Source organism: Podarcis liolepis (genome assembly GCF_965112155.1).
Source record: "Podarcis liolepis genome assembly, chromosome: 12".
Lineage (NCBI taxonomy): Eukaryota > Metazoa > Chordata > Lepidosauria > Squamata > Lacertidae > Podarcis > Podarcis liolepis.
Genome location: NC_139563.1, coordinates 11,240,401 through 11,260,014, shown reverse-complemented (window position 1 = coordinate 11,260,014; position 19,614 = coordinate 11,240,401). Strand labels below are relative to the sequence as shown.

General features: G+C 46.9%; 1 protein-coding gene across 6 annotated transcripts in view; it reads left to right on the top strand.

The window, feature by feature from the left end:
- PRKAG2 (protein kinase AMP-activated non-catalytic subunit gamma 2) overlaps window positions 1-19,614 on the top strand; it is a 199,270-nt gene that overhangs the window by 93,048 nt on the left and 86,608 nt on the right. Inside the window, exon 1 of one of the 6 annotated variants that reach the window (XM_083467218.1) lies at window positions 6,542-7,279. The exons of 4 other annotated variants lie outside the window; for them this stretch is intronic. The gene's annotated coding sequence lies outside the window, so the exon portion shown is untranslated. Of the gene's footprint in view, window positions 1-6,541; window positions 7,280-19,614 lie in introns of those variants that run through there. One more of the 6 variants, XM_083467217.1, reaches the window with a different exon arrangement.

The window sequence follows — 19,614 nt, the reverse complement described above, 5'->3', positions numbered from 1 at the left end:
TAAAAGTGCAACACGTTCCCCATTTTGCCAGACAGCCCAGAGGTTTGACAACTTACCCAACAGAATCCTGTCTCTTGATTAGCTCCGATCATAAATCCTCCTTTGCTCCTATCACAGCCAGCAGCTTTCTAAGCTGGCCTAGTGATGCGTTTAATTCCTCTTTTCAAAGCAGGTAATCTGCGGTTCATAACTGGTTGAAAAGCCAAGAAGAAAAAGACTGCTCTTCATCCAGACGAGAGCAGGACTGTGTGCACTGTGAAGAGAGACTTGGCAAAAGCTACAGCCTCCGCCACCCTTTTGACTGCAATTTGGGGGTGCTCCTGGGTTCAGCGCTGTCGCTTGAGGCTTAGGTGGCCTCGGTGGCCTAAGAGCGCCTTTTTCCAGCTACAGCTGGTTCACCAGGTATGACCCCTTTTGGGCAGAGATGACTTGGCCACCATACTCCGGAAACCTCCAGATTGGATTGCTGTAATACACTGTTTGTGGGACTGCCCTTGATTATGGTTTAGAAACATACGTTGCTCCAAAATGCAGCATGCTGGGGCTACATTTAGATCTCGTATAACCCCCATTTTATAACAGCTGCAGTGGTCACCAGTTTGTTGCCAAGGCCAATTAAAGGTGCTCATGTTAGTGTTTAAAGCCCTAAACGACTCAGGCCCCAGATATCTGAAAGACTGTCTCTTTTCTTACAGACCCTCTCAGCTGCTGAGATTGGTGGATGGGGCCCTCTTAGAAGTTCCTGTGCCTTCAGAGGTTTTGGGGGGGGCAGGGGAAGAGGGCCTTCTCTGTGGTGGCCCCTAAACTGTGGAATTCCCTCCCCACAGACGTGTCTCTTGCATTGTACGTTGTTTTAAATTGCTTTTAGTATTGTGTTTTAATGCTGTCACCCACCCTTAGGGTGAAGGGTGGGTAATTCCATGGGTGCCCAGATCCCAAAAGGGTTGGAGCCTGTCTGATACTCACCAGAACAGAATTCTTTATCACTGGGGCTACTAAACTAAAAGGCCTCAGCCGCATTCCAAGAAGGGCCTTCCCGAATGACTGCAGTGTCCAAACTGGTATATAGGGGGTAACACGATCTCTCTCACACACTTTAAGTGGTGGTGAAGCTCCCTCACATTCATTTCTTCTGGAGAAGGGAGAGTTGGACCGGACAGGCCTGGGATAAATACTGCTGGAGAGCAGATACTGTCATGGACTGCCTGGTTGTAGAGGAGTGGTGGGAGGCACCAGCTGGAGCACCCCCCAAGGGAAAAAGCCTCAGAGTCCGGGGATTGTTGGTGGGACAACAATGAGTGGTCAGAGGGAGAATAGGGAGCAGACTGGGAGCCGGAGGTGTCAGAAGATGAAGAGGAAACAGGGTTTAGTGAGCAGGAAGATTCTGCAGCAGAGAGCAGTCCAGAATCAGGGGCAGAAGCAGAGGCTGGGGAGGAGTGGGATCAAGAGGCAGAGATGAAACAAGCTGTTGAATAAGCCAAGGAGCCTCCACCGTCTGCTAAGACCAACTCCCCTACCCCATGATCTTCCAGAACCAGAAGAAGTATGAAGAGGGTGGAACAATGACAAACAAGGTGTTGGAGTCTCAGATTGCTTGGGATAGACCTGGGGGAGAGGAACTAGGCCTGACCTCCTGAACAGTTTTGTTTCTTTGAATAAAGAGTTAACTTCACTGTGAATTATTTCTGACCTGCTTCTGAGGCACGGCTCTGTCAGATAATGGTCAGCTGAGCAGTTTTGTACACTCATGATCTCTGTAGCACCTCCCCGCCCCTCCCCCACTCTCCAATCTAGGCATGGCGGCTGACACCCATCTTTCTAAGCCAGGTAGCCAGAAGAGCACCAACATTTTAGCTCTGACCCTGGTGCCGACATGGTTGAACTTCAGGCCTGGTGCAGGTCTGCCAGTTTCACGATTCAGTCTCTGATCTCTCTGTTTAACAGCTAACGCCCACCAGCCATCAGGTTGAGGATCATTATCATGCTCTTGCTTATTTTGCAATTTGGGGAGTGGAAAATAAACGGGGGGGGGGGGGGAGATCCAGCTCGTGGTGTTGCTCTTAGCACCACTGGTGTTATCGGAACTCTTAGAATTACAGAGGAGCCCAAGCTGGTTGCAGAAGCAAATCCTTTGCTTTATTATGATTGAAATCCTTCTCTTCTCTCTCTCCCTCTCCCCTGTACACTTCCTCCTGACTCATGCCATCATTTTTGTGCTTTCAGATTTGGGCTGCAAGTCTTCAGGGCGGGGGGTTGTTGCCTTGTCAATAAAGCACCTTCCTTTCTACAACCTCTGGGTTGGCTTGACATGAACTCCCCTTGTTATCAAGAGAACATACGTAGGAAGAGCACTGAGGTGGCAGCAGGGGGGATAATTTTCTATGTTTTTAAGTTAAGCCATCCTCCTGTGAGGGCAGCTGAAAAGCTCTGGGTCAAAATAGGATAGAGTTCTCTTTGGGATTAGAACAGCACTTGGGTCAGTGTGCAACTTGAATCAACACCCTATGGAACAATCATAACATCAGTGTAGCACAATAGCATTACAAAAATTGCTCAGGCTTCTAATAATAAATAAATAGCCCCAGGAACTTAACAAAACATATGCAATGAACATTCTATTCTATTGTCTGAAATTACATGACAGCATTTAAATAGTGCTTGAGTAGCAATGTTTGAGGTATTCAGTGTGCATTGTCTCAGTAATCCTTACCACAACCCTTAAAGGGTTAGGGGAGATAAATTTCTCTCTCTTGTAATACTAGAGGTTGGGATCGCCCAGCGAAATTGATTGGAAAGACAAAATGAAGTTCTTCATGCAGCACATAATAACTTTTGGAACCTATTGCCACAGAAGGTCAGCGGTTTGAATCCCTGTGAAGGGGTGAGGTCCCGTTGTTTGGTCCCTGCTCTTGCCGACCTAGCAGTTCGAAAGCATGTCAAAGTGCAAGTAGATAAATAGGTACCACTCCAGAGGTTAGGTAAACGGCGTTTCTGTGTGCTGCCCTGGTTCGCCAGAAGCGGCTTAGTCATGCTGGCCACATGACCCGGAAGCTGTCTGCGGACAAACGCCGGCTCCCTTGGCCTGTAAAGCAAGATGAGTGCCACAACCCCAGAGTCGTCCGCGACTGGACCTAACCGTCAGGGGTACCTTTATCCTTACCTAGCCACGACAGCTTAATTGGAAGTCCTGATTCAGAGGGAATATTCCTCTAAACACCAGCTGCCTGGGCTGGAGGGAGATTTACAAGGCAGAACTGTTGCCTTCATCTCCTGTTTGTTGTCTTCCCAGAGGCAATTGACTCTCCGCCTTTGGAAACTGTGCACTGGGCTAGACGGGTCTTTAGTCCGGCCCAACAGGGCCTTTTCCATGTCTGCACATAAGCATACTTAGATTTACAGCCTTAGTGTAATTATTTCCCCAATGTTCTAGTTTCCACACTCTCAGAACTTTTTACATAGGAGGATGAAAACCAAACAGTCTTATCTGCATTCTGAAATAATAATTCTGAATTCACCTCATTCGGCATAACATGTGGAATGGGTTTTTCAGTACCACGAAGGTGTGCTTGCATTACCGCCTTAGAATGCAGTGAGATGTGTTTCACAGTTTTTTCTCCCCTAGCTGTTCACATCAGCGTGGCATCAGTCAGATTCTGTTGGGCAAGATGGCTTTATCCGATTCCAAGGTATTTATACCGTGGCTGCTTCCAAGCCTCTCTCATGGTTTACTTCTCCAGGCTTACTCAGTAGCAAACCCCACTGGGTTTCTTAGTGCACAAGATTGCAGGCAGTCTAGGTTGACCTTTGGCATATGATTTGCGTTAAATCTGTTGAGGGTTTGGACTGCATGGTCTCTCAGATGCCTCTTAGCTATCGCAGTTTTGTGATGCTTTCAGATCAGCTCATAAGAAAGAAAGAAAATGCTTGAAATAGAGATGGATATTTTCTTCCCAGGCTTTGAAGGATGGTTTGGGCCTTTGCTGCCCTTGAAAACTAAACCCAGAGTCAGGGCTAATGTGCAACTCTGCCTGCCAAAAAAAATAAAATAAAATATGCACCTCTTGCCAAAACCGCTTAGACCGACCTTTGAGCAACCTCTCCTAGGTTCACACACTGCAGTAACAGTGGGGTGGAAAATCGGAATGACCAAATACCCACACCAACACCTTTGTAATCCTGTTAGAAGGAACAGCCCTCTTATTCCCAAGCTTTGGCTGACCCTAGCCTGTTCGTTCTCATGGCCCTAGTAGTCTGCTTGTTTCAAACATTTCGGCCAGAGGTGTAGCCCTGGGCACATATTTTTGAGGGGGCATGAAGCAGGCACCCCTACGCAGGCCCCTCCAGGGTGCCCGGGCCCAGAATTCCTCTCTCAGCATCAGAGGCAGCAGTGTGCCCCTTCTTGGCTCTGGTGTGGGGCAGAGTCAGCGGTGAAGGCCAGGGTGCTGTGATGGACTCATTCACCCTCCACCCCTTGCCCCCCCCAGCACCTGTGCACACTTGCCCAGGTGCCGTGAGCTCACGCAGTGCCGCTGCTTTCAACCATTTGCGTTAGGAAGCGTACAGCGTTAGGTGTACACTTTCTCTGTTCTGACAAATATTCTGCAGTTTTGAAAGGTTCAGCCTGCCATCTTGATTCAAAATATTGTCCAGTTGTATCCAAACATAAAGCCTGCTCCTTGATCTCAGGAACAATCATGCAAAAATTGGTTATGATCTTTTAAGAGGGGTCCAGATGCACAGCAAACAGCAAACTTTCATATACATACATATACATATACAGTGGTACCTCGCAAGACGAATGCCTCGCAAGACGAAAAACGTGCAAGACAAAAGAGTTTTCCGTTTTTTGAGTCGTTCCGCAAGACGAATTTCCCTAAGGGCTTGCTTCGCAAGACGAAATGCCTTGCGAGTTCTTGCGAGTTTGTTTCCTTTTTCTTAAAGCCGCTAAGCCGTTAATAGCCGCTAATAGCCGTGCTTCACAAGACGAAAAAACCGCAAGATGAAGAGACTCGCGGAACGGATTAATTTCGTCTTGCGAGGCACCACTGTACATACACATACACATACACATATACATATACATATATATATGTGTGTGTGAGAGAGAGAGAGAGAGAGGGAGAGTTTGCTGTTTGGATATATATATTCTTTGGCGATCACTCGCAGCCGAGTAAGATTGTCTTCCATAAACATGGTTTTACCAATGAGTCCGTAAGTGACTGTGGAGGCCAATTCTGGATCCACACGTCCTTCCACAGTGGGGACGTTGGTTCCCGGGTGGGAGTTGATCACGGTGTGGATTTGCCAAGAGTGCCTTCCTCTTAGCATGTTTCTCCCTTGCGTCCTCTATCCACACAACAGTGTCTGGATGTCTATTACATACTTATCTACATAGGTGACGTACCCTTTTAATATGTAAGCAAAACCGGTATTTAAATATCTGGCGCCTTCAGTCTTCCCTCACTCAAATACCACATACGTTTTGTTGTTGTTTGTTCATCCAGGACGTAGCCCAGCTACAAATAAGCATTTTTAAGTTGAACTGACTTCAGTGGGGAATACGCAGACTGGAATTACATGTCTGAGCCACTGCGCAGCAACGACCAAAAGCTCTGCACCACCTTCACCGCTCTGTTAAATTTAGTAAGGCAAACACAGGATGTGAGGTCGCCATGTTGCAAGTTTCCTCCACCTCCCATATGGCAGGCAATGAAGTGGAGCTTGGGGAGACAAAGGTGTCTGTTGATGTGCCTTAACTATTACATACCCATCAACTGCACCGCCCTGTTCTCGGGTTGTACTTTCTTCAGGCATGGTGCCCCAAAACACGCATGTTGGGGTGTCGGCCAAGATTGCTGCTCTGGAAAAAAGCTTACAGTGGGGTCCAACAAATTTGTCTTTCCATCTCAGTTCTTCCCTCCCCAAATTTGTACTGTAACGTTGGCCTGTCTAACAGACTTATTGAAAGAATTCCTGAAGAAAATCATGCGGCACACTTTGAATACTACTCAAAACATATATGGAGACATTAGGATGTCTTTGTAAACTGCGCAGCTCCTTAATGATGTAACTAATATGCAATTTTTTATATATAAAAAACAGCACTTGAAAGCACCCTTAATATAGAGTAATTGTGGAAGGAGTTTTATATTTTACCTCTGCATTACAAGGTCGCTTTTAAAAGCCTGAACGTTGTGAGGAGTGAGTCACATTATGGGAACCTTGATATTTAAGCCATTTGTCCTTAAACCTCCATTTAAAAAGATTGGACTGTGCCGTTGCAAATACATTGAGTGTGGTTTTGCACATGCATGTGGAGACTCGGTCCAGGGTGCTTCAGCTGCTCAAGTTTCCAAGAAGCGACTTAACTTGCCTGTCACGAAACTGACAGCACCTCATTCCCCGTGAGCTGGCTTGTTGCTTCTGTCCTGGAGGGGGCTGAACACGGCTGAGGTTGTCAGCAGGCAGCCCTACTAAAGAGACCTAGGCGACATGAATCAAAATAGTTGAGTGATGTCATAATGGGAATGTGCTCTGGCCAATTGGTGCCAGGAATTGTCTGCTCTGGGGTGGTTTCCTTTTACAGTCTTTTTTAAAGAGACATCACGCCGAACTGCACATGGCAATTACCTCCCAGGGACCTCGTGTCTGCTTAGCATGTTCGGTGTTTTATTTAAAAAGAGGCAAACGGCTTATCATCCGGCCACAACCCCTCTCTGCCGAAGCCGATCTGCTGGGGGAAATCCCAGCCTCCGAGCTTCTTTTCTCCTTTTTTCCTCCTTAAGGAGAGAAGTGCCGCTGTTGCAAGCTGGACTGGGGTGTTCAGCTGCTCCTGATATCAACAGATGTTGGCAGCGCACAGCTATTTACTGTGCATTGGGAAGATATAATTCTCCAGCTCCTCTGACTGCAGCTTCCCATTGAAAGTTGCGGAAAGTTCGTGGGCTCAAGCAGAAGGTTTTGAACTTGTTTTGATTAGCACACCTGCTGCTTCATTGGGTTCATCACTCCCCCCCTTTTTCTCTGGATTTATTTTATTTTTTGCTTGCTTGCTTGCTTCTCGGACTCTTTGTTGACAAGTTCAGTTGACGCGTTCTCCCTGCTTCGCTCCACCTGTGGGACGCATTTGCTTCTGGAGAGACGGGTATGACTGACGGCTGGTGGTGTCTGTGCCTGTTGTAGCCCATGAAGCGATTTGGCAGCCTGAGAGGAAGCAAGAAGCGAAAGGATCAAGGCAGGACCTCCGAAAGGCGCAAATCTGAACCCCATGGCCTTCTAGGTAGGCAATGCTGTCTCTTGCACCTTAAAAACCTTGGATGAACCCCACGAGTTGGCAGCAGCCAGGAGCTGTGGAGAGAGTTAATTCTATATCGATTCAGCGGTTTGAGTTTTTGGGGGGTGGCTGTTTAAATGCAGGTGCCTGGAAGAGATTTAAGCTGCTTTCTACATGCCAATAAGAGCAGTTCCTCTCTCAAAAGCAAACTAGCTTAGCCTCTCTCATCTACTCCCCACCCCCAAATTTTGCTTTGCGGAATTTCAGATAAGAATGTTGAAAGGTGAATTTTCTCCCTTGTTGATAATTCTAAACTTTGGTTTGGAATTATTCGCAGGCAAAATACCAGGAGATTTCACAAGTGTCCTTTTCAGTTCTTGGAAAGCCAAGGCACATTATGAGGCAGTCATCCTTCTCTGTCACCAGTGCTAGAGGAGAAGTTCAAGAGCTGTCCGATGATTGCTTAGTTATTTGTGCTTGACTTATCCCTTCGAAAGCCTCTTCTCGGTTTTCACTCTGTTTTATAGGATGACTTCATTGCAGGTACCCTGATATTATAGACACACAGAACTACAACAGGGACTGCAACAACATGTAGCAGCGTAATGATAGGCTTACAAGATAGGTTTGTACTCCTATACTTATTGTCAGTTGCAGTTCTGCTGAAAATGCCTCCTCCTCCTACTCATTATTACTGTTCTGGTTTAACTATTCTACATTGCCTAAAAATTACAATTGCCGTAGAGAGATGAAAATGGCACCTGCAGGCGTGCAATCCCATAGCCACAGCACAAAAGGAAAATTCAATGAGGAGGGAAAAGGAAAGAAAGCACTGGGACAGCTGCACCTTTCTGACTGATGTTTGGTGCATTTACTTCCCTTTTAAGGTGATCATTTCTTCACCATGGAATCGCCCCCTGCATTTAGGATTCCTCTGTAAAACTAGTGAAGTTCTGAATGTATCTTACTGGAAGAATTCTATGGTGATTCCAGTTTTCCAGCACCAGGCATGCTATACCGATGTGTCTGCTGAGGATATCTTTGATGCTGCAGTAGATACGCCTTTCCTTTCCTCTGATCCAGCCCCTGTTCAAAAAGATTGTCCTTAAGCCGTTTGAAACATCACCCAACTCCACTTCGCCTTCGTTTTGTAGAGCAAGTTCTAAGCAGTCAGGGCAATATTGCTAGCTCCTAATAATCTTTGGCTGCTTCTGTTGCTGCTTCCTGATGCATATCACAGCCCAGCGGCACCTTTTTGTTGTTGTTGCTTAGTCGTTTAGTCGTGTCCGACTCTTCGTGACCCCATGGACCAGAGCACGCCAGGCACTCCTGTCTTCCACTGCCTCCCGTAGTTTGGTCAAACTCATGCTGGTAGCTTCGAGAACACTGTCCAACCATCTCGTCCTCTGTCGTCCCCTTTTCCTTGTGGCCTCCATCTTTCCCAATACCAGGGTCTTTCCCAGGGAGTCTTCTCTTCTCATGAGGTGGCCAAAATATTGGAGCCTCAGCTTCATGATCCGTCCTTCCAGTGAGCACTCAGGGCTGATTTCCTTAAGAATGGATAGATTTGATCTTCTTGCAGTCCATGGGACTCTCAAGAGTCTCCTCCAGCACCAGAATTCAAAAGCATCAATTCTTCGGCGATCAGCCTTCTTTATGGTACAGCTCTCACTTCCATACATCACTACTGGGAAAACCATAGCTTTTACTATACGGACCTTCGTAGGCAAGGTGATGTCTCTGCTTTTTAAGATGCTGTCTAGGTTTGTCATTGCTTTTCTCCCAAGAAGCAGGCGTCTTTTAATTTTGTGGCTGCTGTCACCATCTGCAGTGATCATGGAGCCCAAGAAAGTTAAATCTCTCACTGCCCTTTTAGCAACCCATTTATTACTGAGGAATTCCACCAAGGATATATCTCTGGTGTGCTCTCTGAATCTGCTGCCTCTGCAGCATCCTAAATGAAGGGTCACAGGTGCCTTTTGGCGCTAACCTTGGCTACAGGTCACAAGGCTGATGGAGAGGAACTGAAAAGCAGGCTCGTGTCATTGCATTTCCTAGAGAGTAGCTGCTGAGCTCCCAAAGGAAATCCCAGTTCCGTTTTTCAGAAGCAAGGTTCAACTTCGCACATACACCTGTGAAAAGCTGCTACATAACTGTTTTTGTAATTTATTAAGTTCCTTCGTTGGAAGCTTATGGTTTGTTTGTTTTTAATGCCAAGGAAATGAGGAGCAGAATACTATGCCGTTAACTCCTTGCCGCCCCACTCGACTGTTTAACTCGCCTTGGCTCCTTGTTAACTGGTGCTCTCTGTCACTCCTCTATGAAACTGACTGGCAGTAGATCTAGATCCAGAGCAGATGACAGAATCAACTTTATCAAGCCAAGCTTCCAGTAGAATTCACTGCCACTAGAATAGGGCGGTGGCTGCTGGCTTTTAAAAGTGGATTAAACAAAGCCATACAGGATGCATCTTATCAATGGCTATAAGTGATCTCCATGTTGAGAGTTGGGCCACATACACACCATACATTTAAAGCACATTTGACACACATGTAAAGAGCATGGCTTTCCCCCAAAGAATCTGGGAACTGTAGTTTGTTGTGGGTGCTGGGAATTATAGCTCTGTAAGGCATGAACTAAGTTTCCGATTTTGGCGGCGGGTGGGAGGGTGGAGAACCATGTCTTTTAAATGTTTGGTGTAGATTATTTTACTGAATACCAGTTGCGGGGAAACGAGAACAATCCTTCCCGCCTTGCTTGGGGGCTGTGAAGGCAATGGCTTAGCCACTGTGGGAAGCAGATGGACCTTTGGTCTAACCCAGTAACAGTCTTCTGACAATTCCTATGATGAATTGGATTCACTGTGACCATTTTCAGGCCATGTTTGGCTTCCTACAGGATCCTTACTAAAGAATAGCATTTCACAGGGCACATCGACTCTACAGTTCTATATTGGATTTGTCTTGATTTCTGCACCCGCTTACCTGCTAAGAAACTTTTGCCAGATGTCGCTATGGAACCCTGGGAATATTGCAAAGGATTCTGTGGGCAGGTGAATATCCTAGGAATGTGTTCTTTTGGACCTTTGCCATCATCCCATGAGGACTAAGCTGGACAAGATGTTGAGGGTCCCTACTTGGCTTGCCCACCTCTTTAAATTTCTTTACCACCACCTTGCCCCCCCCCCCAAAGTTGGACCGAGGCTGTGTTTTTCTGAAGTAAATTGCCCCTCCAAAGCGAATTGAATGCAAATAATAGGGAAGATAGCAGCTTGAGGAGCACTGGTTATATCTGGGACATGATCTTTAGGATCCTCCCAAGGTTTGTCTTTATCATAGAATTGTAGAGTTGAAAGGGACCTCAAGGGTCATCTAGTCCAACCCCCTGCAAGGCAGGAATCTTTTTGCCCAACATGGGGCTCAAACCCACAACCCTAAGATTAAGCGTCTCATGCATGAACAGATTCCCAAAGACATCAGATCGTAAACTTGCAACGTCATGTCTTATTGGGTGTTGAGTGTTACCCCAGAATGCTGCTTGGTCTCACACTGCAGGGGAAAATGGTACAGTGGTACCTCGGGTTAAGTACTTAATTCATTCCGGAGATCCGTTCTTAACCTGAAACTGTTCTTAACCTGAAGCACCACTTTAGCTAATGGGGCCTCCTGCTGCTGCCGTGCCGCCGGAGCACGATTTCTGTTCTTATCCTGAAGCAAAGTTCTTAACCCGAGGTACTATTTCTGGGTTAGCGGAGCCTGTAACCTGAAGCGTATGTAACCTGAAGTACCACTGTACTGACTGGCAGGCTCAAAGGATCTTCTCTACCATTACTGATGGAAGAATGCCTGGTGAGCTTCAAAGGAACCCTGTGGGTCCCCCAGAAGAAATCCACTGAACTGTCTGCTACTTAACTTTATAAGACAGTGGTGTCCAAACTTTTTTCAAAGCGAGCCAGATTTGATGAAATGAAGGGCCGTGAAGGCTGACCAAAGGGCCAACCAAAGTTGTTAGCCTTTTTTAAGGATTGAAGTTGTCGAGTTTTTTTATGATTTTACCCCAAAGGCCCCCAAAATGGACATGCCTATTATAAGAGTTGCCCCTGGCTCCCCTTCGACTCTCAACATGGCCAGTTGTGTTTAAACAGGTCAGGTCCCTGTTGCTGTTTGTAAATGAGATTTCTTCTTCTTCTTCTTCCAAGCAAGATGAGACTAATATCCCTGCCCTTTAAAGGACACCATCTGTTCGGGGATAGGTTGAATGACACATACGAAGAACGCAAGGTTAAAACGAGTTCCCCTCTGACGAACCTGGTGCGGGAGGCGGCTCTCCTCTGAGCCCTGCAGCTGTGAAAACATCTGGCTCAGCACAACAGCAACTGGGGGAAGGCCCACTCCAGCAAAGATCCAGCCTCATCCACGCCCATCTGGACCCTCTTTGGAAGGCAACCTAGATGTGGCTTTTCCCTGGGCCACCCAGGGCTCGAACGGTCTGGTCAAGCCCAGCTTGCTCCTATGACTGGGCTTGTGCCAAGCTCAACCCAGATTGGCTAATTGCACTCACTGCAGCTCCCGCAGGATCAATAGTTAACTGCATGGGTCTCCGCAATTGTAGTAGCACCATGCACTCCTACAATTGGGTATCTAGCTAATAATGCCAGCTTCTTACCAGGGTAGAGAAATGTGGGTAGGGTAAACTGATGGAATAAGCGCAGCTTGCGGACCTAACATAGAATAAGAGATCAAGATGAACATACGTTTAAAGAAGATTGGAAAATGTTTATTGAATATATGGAGGGAAATTGTGTTTATGTAAAAACGTGGGCAACATTAAGATTAATCCAACAGTGTAAATAAGTTTCGATGGATGTAATAATGGAATACTGAATGGTTTAGTTTATATAAAATATGAAGGTATTTTTGTTGTGCAAAATTGAGAGGAAGGGAAGTCATTGATATTTTAAGGTTGTCTAAGTTAATATTCTATGTAAAACAGAAATTGCATTTTAAAAAACTTAAGAAGAAAGAAATGTGGGTGGATGCAGGAACCTCTTGCTTTGGCACGGCTGGAACATGGCCTTCTGTACAAAACTAAGAGTCACATCTGTTGTTTTGCCTGCTTTCGTCAAGTGGCCCCCAGATGATTGCACATTAGGAAATGTGGCCCTTGGAATAGGGATTATAATCCTATCCTGGATTAGCAGGGTCAAACAGAACTATGATGCATAATGATAAAGTATACAGTGGTACCTCGGGTTAAGAACTTAATTCGTTCTGGAGGTCCGTTCTTAACCTGAAACTGTTCTTAACCTGAAGCACCACTTTAGCTAATGGGGCCTCCTGCTGCTGCTGCGCCGCCGGAGCACGATTTCTGTTCTCATCCTTAAGCAAAGTTCTTAACCCGAGGTACTATTTCTGGGTTAGCGGAGTTTGTAACCTGAAGCATCTGTAACCCGAGGTACCACTGTATAGGAAAATTCAGGTTGCAGTTATCTTGCAGTTTCTTCTTTCATTGCACAGCATTTAGGTTTGGTTTTGTCCTTTGAACCGAGTCTGCACAACTATTCCTTAATCTTTGACGTCAGAATCTGTTACTGGGTGAAGAAACCAGAGTGCTCAGCTTTTATTTGTAGGGAGGGGAACAAGTTTCTATTTCACTTGGCTGCAAAGAGAGGCAGCGTGTGGTTTACTGGTTAGAGGGCCAGACTAAGGTTAGGGAAACCAGGGTCCAGGTCACCACTCTGCCATGAATCTCCATGGACAACCTTAGGCCAGTGGATCTCTCTCGGTCTTACATAGTTTACAGGGTTCTTGTGAGGATAAAATGGGTGAAATGAAGGAACGGAAGTGTAGATGTGTAATAATAATCGAGTTAAATATATTGTCAGAGCTGCTTGAAGATCCTAGCTCACAGAGGATCACGCTAGCCAGCGATCATTAAGTAAAAGTCTTTATTGAGTTACAGTTTCCATTCTCACGCTGCTGCGCGCAACTCTACGTCTAGTAGCTAGATCGGCGAAGCTCCGTCTGAGTCTCCGCCCCGTGTGCACCAACTTAATATCCTAGCCCGGCTCCACCTTTTCCGCCTGACTGTCCTCCTCTGGGTCCCTCCACCCCCCGGGGTCTCTTCCTTCCGGGATTCTTCTGACGCTGACCCCCCGGACCCTCCTGTCTCCTTGCGCCGGGCTTTAGGACCTGGCTCCCTTTCCGGGCTGCTTACTGCGCCACCTTCCTCTGCATTTGAACTTGGCGCGCGCGCCCAACCTTCCACTTTCCGCTTAACCGTTTCTTCGCTCCCCGATGGAGGTGTGGCCACTCCTGACTCGTGCCCTCCCTCCTGTGGTGAGCTGCCAGCGCTTGGCCCCTGGCTCCTTTCCTCTTCCCTGCTCTCTGGCGGTGACGCTGGTCCCGATTTCCAACTGCTCTCCTCTGAGTCCCCTCTGGCTCTATCTTCCTGGGGTGCCCCCCTAGACTCCCCCCTTGCCCTGGCCACTGGTGCTCCTTTCTGTGAATCCTCTGATTCACTGGAAAGACTCGGAGATCTCGGGTCGTCGTCATCACTCATCTTTTCTTCTGCCTCCTCCCCTTCGCTCTCTGTTTCCTCCCTTGCCCTTGCCTCTGCTCCTAAACCCCTGACATATATATATATTAAAAAATTGTCCAGTAGCACTTTAGAGACCAACTAAGCGCGGGTGGCGCTGTGGGTTAAACCACAGAGCCTAGGACTTGCCGATCGGAAGGTCGGCGGCTCGAATCCCCGCGACGGGGTGAGCTCCCGTTGCTCGGTCCCTGCTCCTGCTAACCTAGCAGTTCAAAAGCACGTCAAAGTGCAAGTAGATAAATAGGTACCGCTCCGGTGGGAAGGTAAACGGCGTTTCCGTGCGCTGTTCTGGTTCGCCAGAAGCGGCTTAGTCATGCGGTCATGACTGGACCTAATGGTCAGGGGTCCCTTTACCTTTACCTAAGTTTGTTCTGGGTATAAGCTTTCGTGTGCATGCACACTTCAGATAACTGAGTGTACATTTTGAGCATCAACAGTGTCTAGAGAAATCTTTGAAGCTAGTGGGGGAGCTCTGTAGGATTAAGAAATGAGTCTTCTGGGCACTCCGTAGCTCCTTGCCCTCCCTCCAACTAGAGAAAAGGTGCCATTTAAACTGGGGAAACAGCTTGCAGATTCCAGCTTTCTGTAGTATATATTTTGGTTTACCTTGTGTGCAGCTCTCCGGCTTCAGCTGTATCCTGCTTTTCCGGCCCTTTGCCTGTGCTACTTTCCCCTGAAAGGCTTATCTGTGTGTACTTGGGGCATTCTCGGCCTGCACATTATTTTGCAGAAATCCCAACTTACCCTAGGGATGGGGTTGTGCCCGAGGAGCCTGGCTCTCCATCAGCAGCGCCCAGCATTGTGGGGGTGGGGGACCACTACAGACTCCACGCTGAGACACAAACAATGTTGCATTCAAAGATTTGCTCGTCCGTGCATTCGGGGTTCAGCGGTACAACTCGCAGCAACGCCTGCGGAGCTCTTTCATTTATTAGCCGTCCCCTCGCTCAGCCTGCTGAGTTGACGGCAATTTCAGGAAATGTGCGCTAGTGGCCGATTAGTGCCAATTAATCTTGCATTGCACACAACACTGGGGCCTGGATGCTGGGAGGCTTCTCAGCAGCTGGTTACAGTTTGAAAGGAGAAGGTGTGATGGATTGCCGTGTGGTGTGCGAAACCTCCTTTTCCCCTGGGGTTTGCTTCTAGGGATATCGCATATTTCCCTCCCTCCCTGGACGCCGTTACTGCACTTCTCTGAAGGTGCTTTGAATGTCAGGAGTATTTCTAGAACTGCAAAATGCCTGCCTAATCTTCAGTCCCTAATTTAGGACTTTTATCAGTCAAAGAGGACCCTGGGGGTGAACCTCGATTCCTACTAAAATTACTTGCCAAAAGGCTTTTGGGTCCATTGCTGAGTGAAAAGCCAGATATGGCCCTCCAGTCCCCTTTATATGGCCCTTGGGACTCTCCTTGCACCACACTCCTCCTTGGCCCTTCTCCACACTCTCCTCCAGTTCTTTTGCCTGGCTGGAATGTGTCCTTGGATAATAGTAACATCTCTTACTTCCTTGAATGGAGAAGGGTCCTTGTAGAAAGCTTTGCAAGAAAGAATGGCGAGTGATGATTGACTTTCAGCCCTGCCAGGTTAGGAACAGCTTTGGATGACCTAGTTATGGGGAGACAGGCTGAGCTATTAAAACCGCTCTCAAGGGCCCCCAATATTTTTACAATTTTGTTTTTTTAATCCACCCATCATATTAGAGTAAGCAGATGCAAAGGGGTTTCTGTCGCCTTGTGTAGAAGAGGGAGTTTGGGCAGGTGGATGACAGGGCACCAAAATTCCTGCCGCCATACATCTATGGAAAATACAGAAACTCTGTTGTCATTTGCAGCCAGTCATCCTGCATGTGTTCCGTCTTTAAAATAAAACATTGTCATTGCACAACAAAGTTAACTCAAAACGTTGCACCAAATCATGCCATCTTGGGCATTAATTTAGTGGGAAGGTGGGCTGTAAGTATTATAGAGGAAGAATAAAGGAAAACCCTGAAAGCTGTGACCTGAATAATTATGCAAGTGTTTGTGGATTCTGCATCACTTTTCCGCTTCGGTTTGCCTTGGAAAGGGCAAGGGGTTTGTTGAGACTTAAGAGAAAAAGGTCATGATTTGTAAGCATAATGATTCCTAGGGAGTCCCTTGGACACTATGCTCTGGGGTGTGGATCCATAATGTCCACAGATAGCCCTAGAGACCAGAGATCACATTTACAGGCCCATTTGATGGTTTTGGATCAAAGCTCTGTACAGTGAAAGACCAAATGATGCTTCATTGCATTTCAAATTAGATTTGAAATTAGTACATTTAAAAGATGCACAGTTCTATTTCTACACACACACACACACACACACAGAGAGAGGTACCTCAGGTTAAGTACTTAATTCGTTCTGGAGGTCTGTTCTTAACCTGAAACTGTTCTTAACCTGAAGCACCACTTTAGCTAATGGGGCCTCCTGCTGCCGCCGCCGCACCACCGGAGCATGATTTCTGTTCTCATCCTGAAGCAAAGTTCTTAACCCAAGGTACTATTTCTGGGTTAGCGGAGTCTGTAACCTGAAGTGTATGTAACCTGAAGCGTATGTAACCCAAGGTACCACTGTGTGTGTGTGTGTGTGTGTATACACACACACACACATATATATATATATAGTCCAAGGATGACTGACAGCGGGGTGGAACTGCTGGAACTCCAGATGTTGAAAAAGATGCATTTCAGATTAACTAACCTTCCTTTGGGAGCATGTTTCATTTAGCAACTCCCATCAGGTTCATAAACCACCATAGGACTTCCTATGGTGGTTTATCCACATGGTGGAATTTCCAGCTGGAGTTTGTTCCTCTTTTTCCTGTTGCAGTCCAACAGAACCCATGTATATTCTGCATTGGGTGCCCTGGAAGGGGACCATAGCTTTGTGGTGGAGCCCAGGCACCGCTCCTGGCATCTCCTGTTGATAAAAAGGGCTTCCAATAGGAAATGGCGTGAAGGATTCTCTGCTGGGGACCTGGGAAGAGCCATTGCCTGTCAATATGCATAATATCAGGGTAGAGCAATGATGGAGAACCTGTGGCCCTCCAGATGTAGCTGGACTACAACTCCCATCATCCTTGACTGTTGGCCATGCTGGCTGTGCAGTCCAACAGTATCTGGAGCTGCCACAAGTTCCCCATCCCTGGGCTAGAAGGGCAAATAATCTTGCCTGTGTTCCTGGATATATTGGGATAGTTGGCGATCTGATTTCTATTCTGCCTTGCTTCCATTCAACTCAGGGTGGTGTATGTACATTCCCTGCCTGTCTCCCATCCGACCTGCGTGGCTTTGGTAAGGCTGTTGCATTGCACATCCGCTGCCCATGATGATGGAGAACGTTGCATTTTTGAACTTGTAAAATGTTTACTTTCCTCTCCACTTTTTTAAGAAAAATTATGTTCATTTCAGGCCAGTTTCTGCTGGTGGCTTCAGTTTTCCCGCAAACAGTGGGTTGATTGATTGATTATTTATTTGTTGTTTTTTTTATACCGCCTTTCATCATACGATCTCAGGGTGGTTCACAGAATGGATGAGGAGGTAAATGTGTGCTCTCCCCACACCATTTAACAGGGGGAGGCTCATACGACTGTAGGTTCTTCTATGCCTAAAAATAAAAATAAAACAATATTCCCAGCACTGGGAAATCTAGTGTGTCAGAAGTTGGGTTACGAGCAAAGCTTACGGAAACAGCTTTGAGGTTTTGGGTTTTTTTAAAAATTGAAAAAACCAGTCAAGCAGTTTATGAAATAAAAAACTTCTCCTGCATAGTATGTGCAAGGAATTTTAGACATTTTTAAAAAAATGCATACCCCTCCCCCCGCTCCTCGCATGAGCAATCTGAAATAATTACAGGGCAGGCAGAAGGTATCTCCTCATATGTGAGAACTAGCTGTATGCCTTGGCAGAGTACAAACCCGACTCCCAACTGAGCAAAATTTAGATGTCCTCAACTCCCTTCCTTTTTTACTGCTCTTGTTTGTCTACTCGACTGAAGTATTGCAGCAGGGGCTGGGTTTGTATCTGCCAGCTGTTGCTATAGCAACGCTTCTCTTGCCCAAGTCTTGCAGCTAAAAATAGATCACCTTGAACCCGGGGAAAGAAATCAGGGGAAATCAAAAGGTGCCAGCGTGATTGACTTCCGCGGTGGCGCTTGCAAAGCAGCTCTGCCTTTGAAATCCAACAAATGAAAGCCTTCCACAATGCGAGGAGGCATGAGCAGCCTATTTAAGCAACAAATCGGAAACGGTAGGGTTGTGTTTGAAGACCTGCTCCGTGGTGTAAATTACACCCAGCGCCTTACAACCCAGGGTGTGTGCTGCTGTCACTGAGGGGCACCCCAAAAGAGAAACAACTGGCTGCTGCCCAGAAGCGAGGGGTATGTTGTGTGTGTTTCCCAGCTGGTGCATGGGGCAACATCCATATTGAAATTGAAATACTTTATTGTCACCTGTACAACTTGTATACAGTGAGATTACACGAGCACCCCCCACTCAGCTCTCTTAGTCTTAATTCCCCTCGTTTACTGACGCACACCCACCAAACCCAAAAGTCAGTTGCCCTGTTGTGATCTTTTCATTCAGCAGCCTAACAGCCCACGGATAGAAGCTGTTCTTTACCCTGTTGGTGCGACTAATCATGCTTCTATATCTTCTGCCTGGGGGCAAGAGATCAAGAAAGTGCCGACCAGGGTTTGAATCATCCCTGAGAATTTTCCTCACTCTCCTGAGGCAACGTTCTTCTGCGCTGTCATCCAGCGGATTCACGGACAGCCCATAATATCTTGTGCTGTATTCATCGCCCTCTGTAGGCACTTCTATCAGTTGATGTCAAACCAGTGTACCACACCATGATGCAGTATGAAAGGACACTTTCTATTGTGGACCGGTAGAAGGAGATCATCAAATGTGGATTGGCATAGCTCTTATGCAATACTCTGAGCAATACATGTGCAAAGGCCTCCTTTGCGGGGCCTGATCTGGCCTCAATGGTTTGAAACCCATTCACATCCGTGGAATAGCTCTGGCACTGTTTTCCCTTGCTTGATTCTTTGAGACCCCCAGGAGGGGAATTGAGAGGAAGAGGACGAACATGAGAATCTGTGCAGTGCCAGAGTGCAGACTGTCAGGGTATCACATGCATCTGATTCAGAGGGAGACAGAGAGAATTGTGGGAATCTGATACACAGCCGTACCTTGGAAGTCGAATAGAATCCATTCCAGAAGTCTGTTCAACTTCCAAAATGTTTGGAAACCAAAGCGTTGCTTCCGACTGGCTGCAGGAAGCTCCTGCAGCCAAGCGGAAGCCGTGGAAGCCCTGTCGGACGTTCAGCTTCCAAAAATAGTTCACAAACCGGAACAGTCACTTCCGGGTTTGCGGCATCCGGGAGCCAAAATGTTCGAGAACTAAACTGTTCGGAAACCAAGGTACGGCTGTATACATGAGACTGGGGCAAGGAGCCTGGAGCCCTCTAGACATTTCTGTACTACGACTCTGCTTATCCTTGAACGTTGGTCAAACTGGCTGGGGCTGGTGGGAGTTGTAGCCTAACAAGGAGGGCTGCAGGTTCTCCCCACCAAACTGCTTTAAGATTACCGTCGTTCCTGGATTTGAGAAACTTATTTTTAAGTAGCAAGGTGCTAGCGTCTGGTAGGCTTTTCTTTAATGGCTGAAGTGTTTGACCAATGCTTAGGGGAAACTTGAGAATAGGATGCTGGATTAA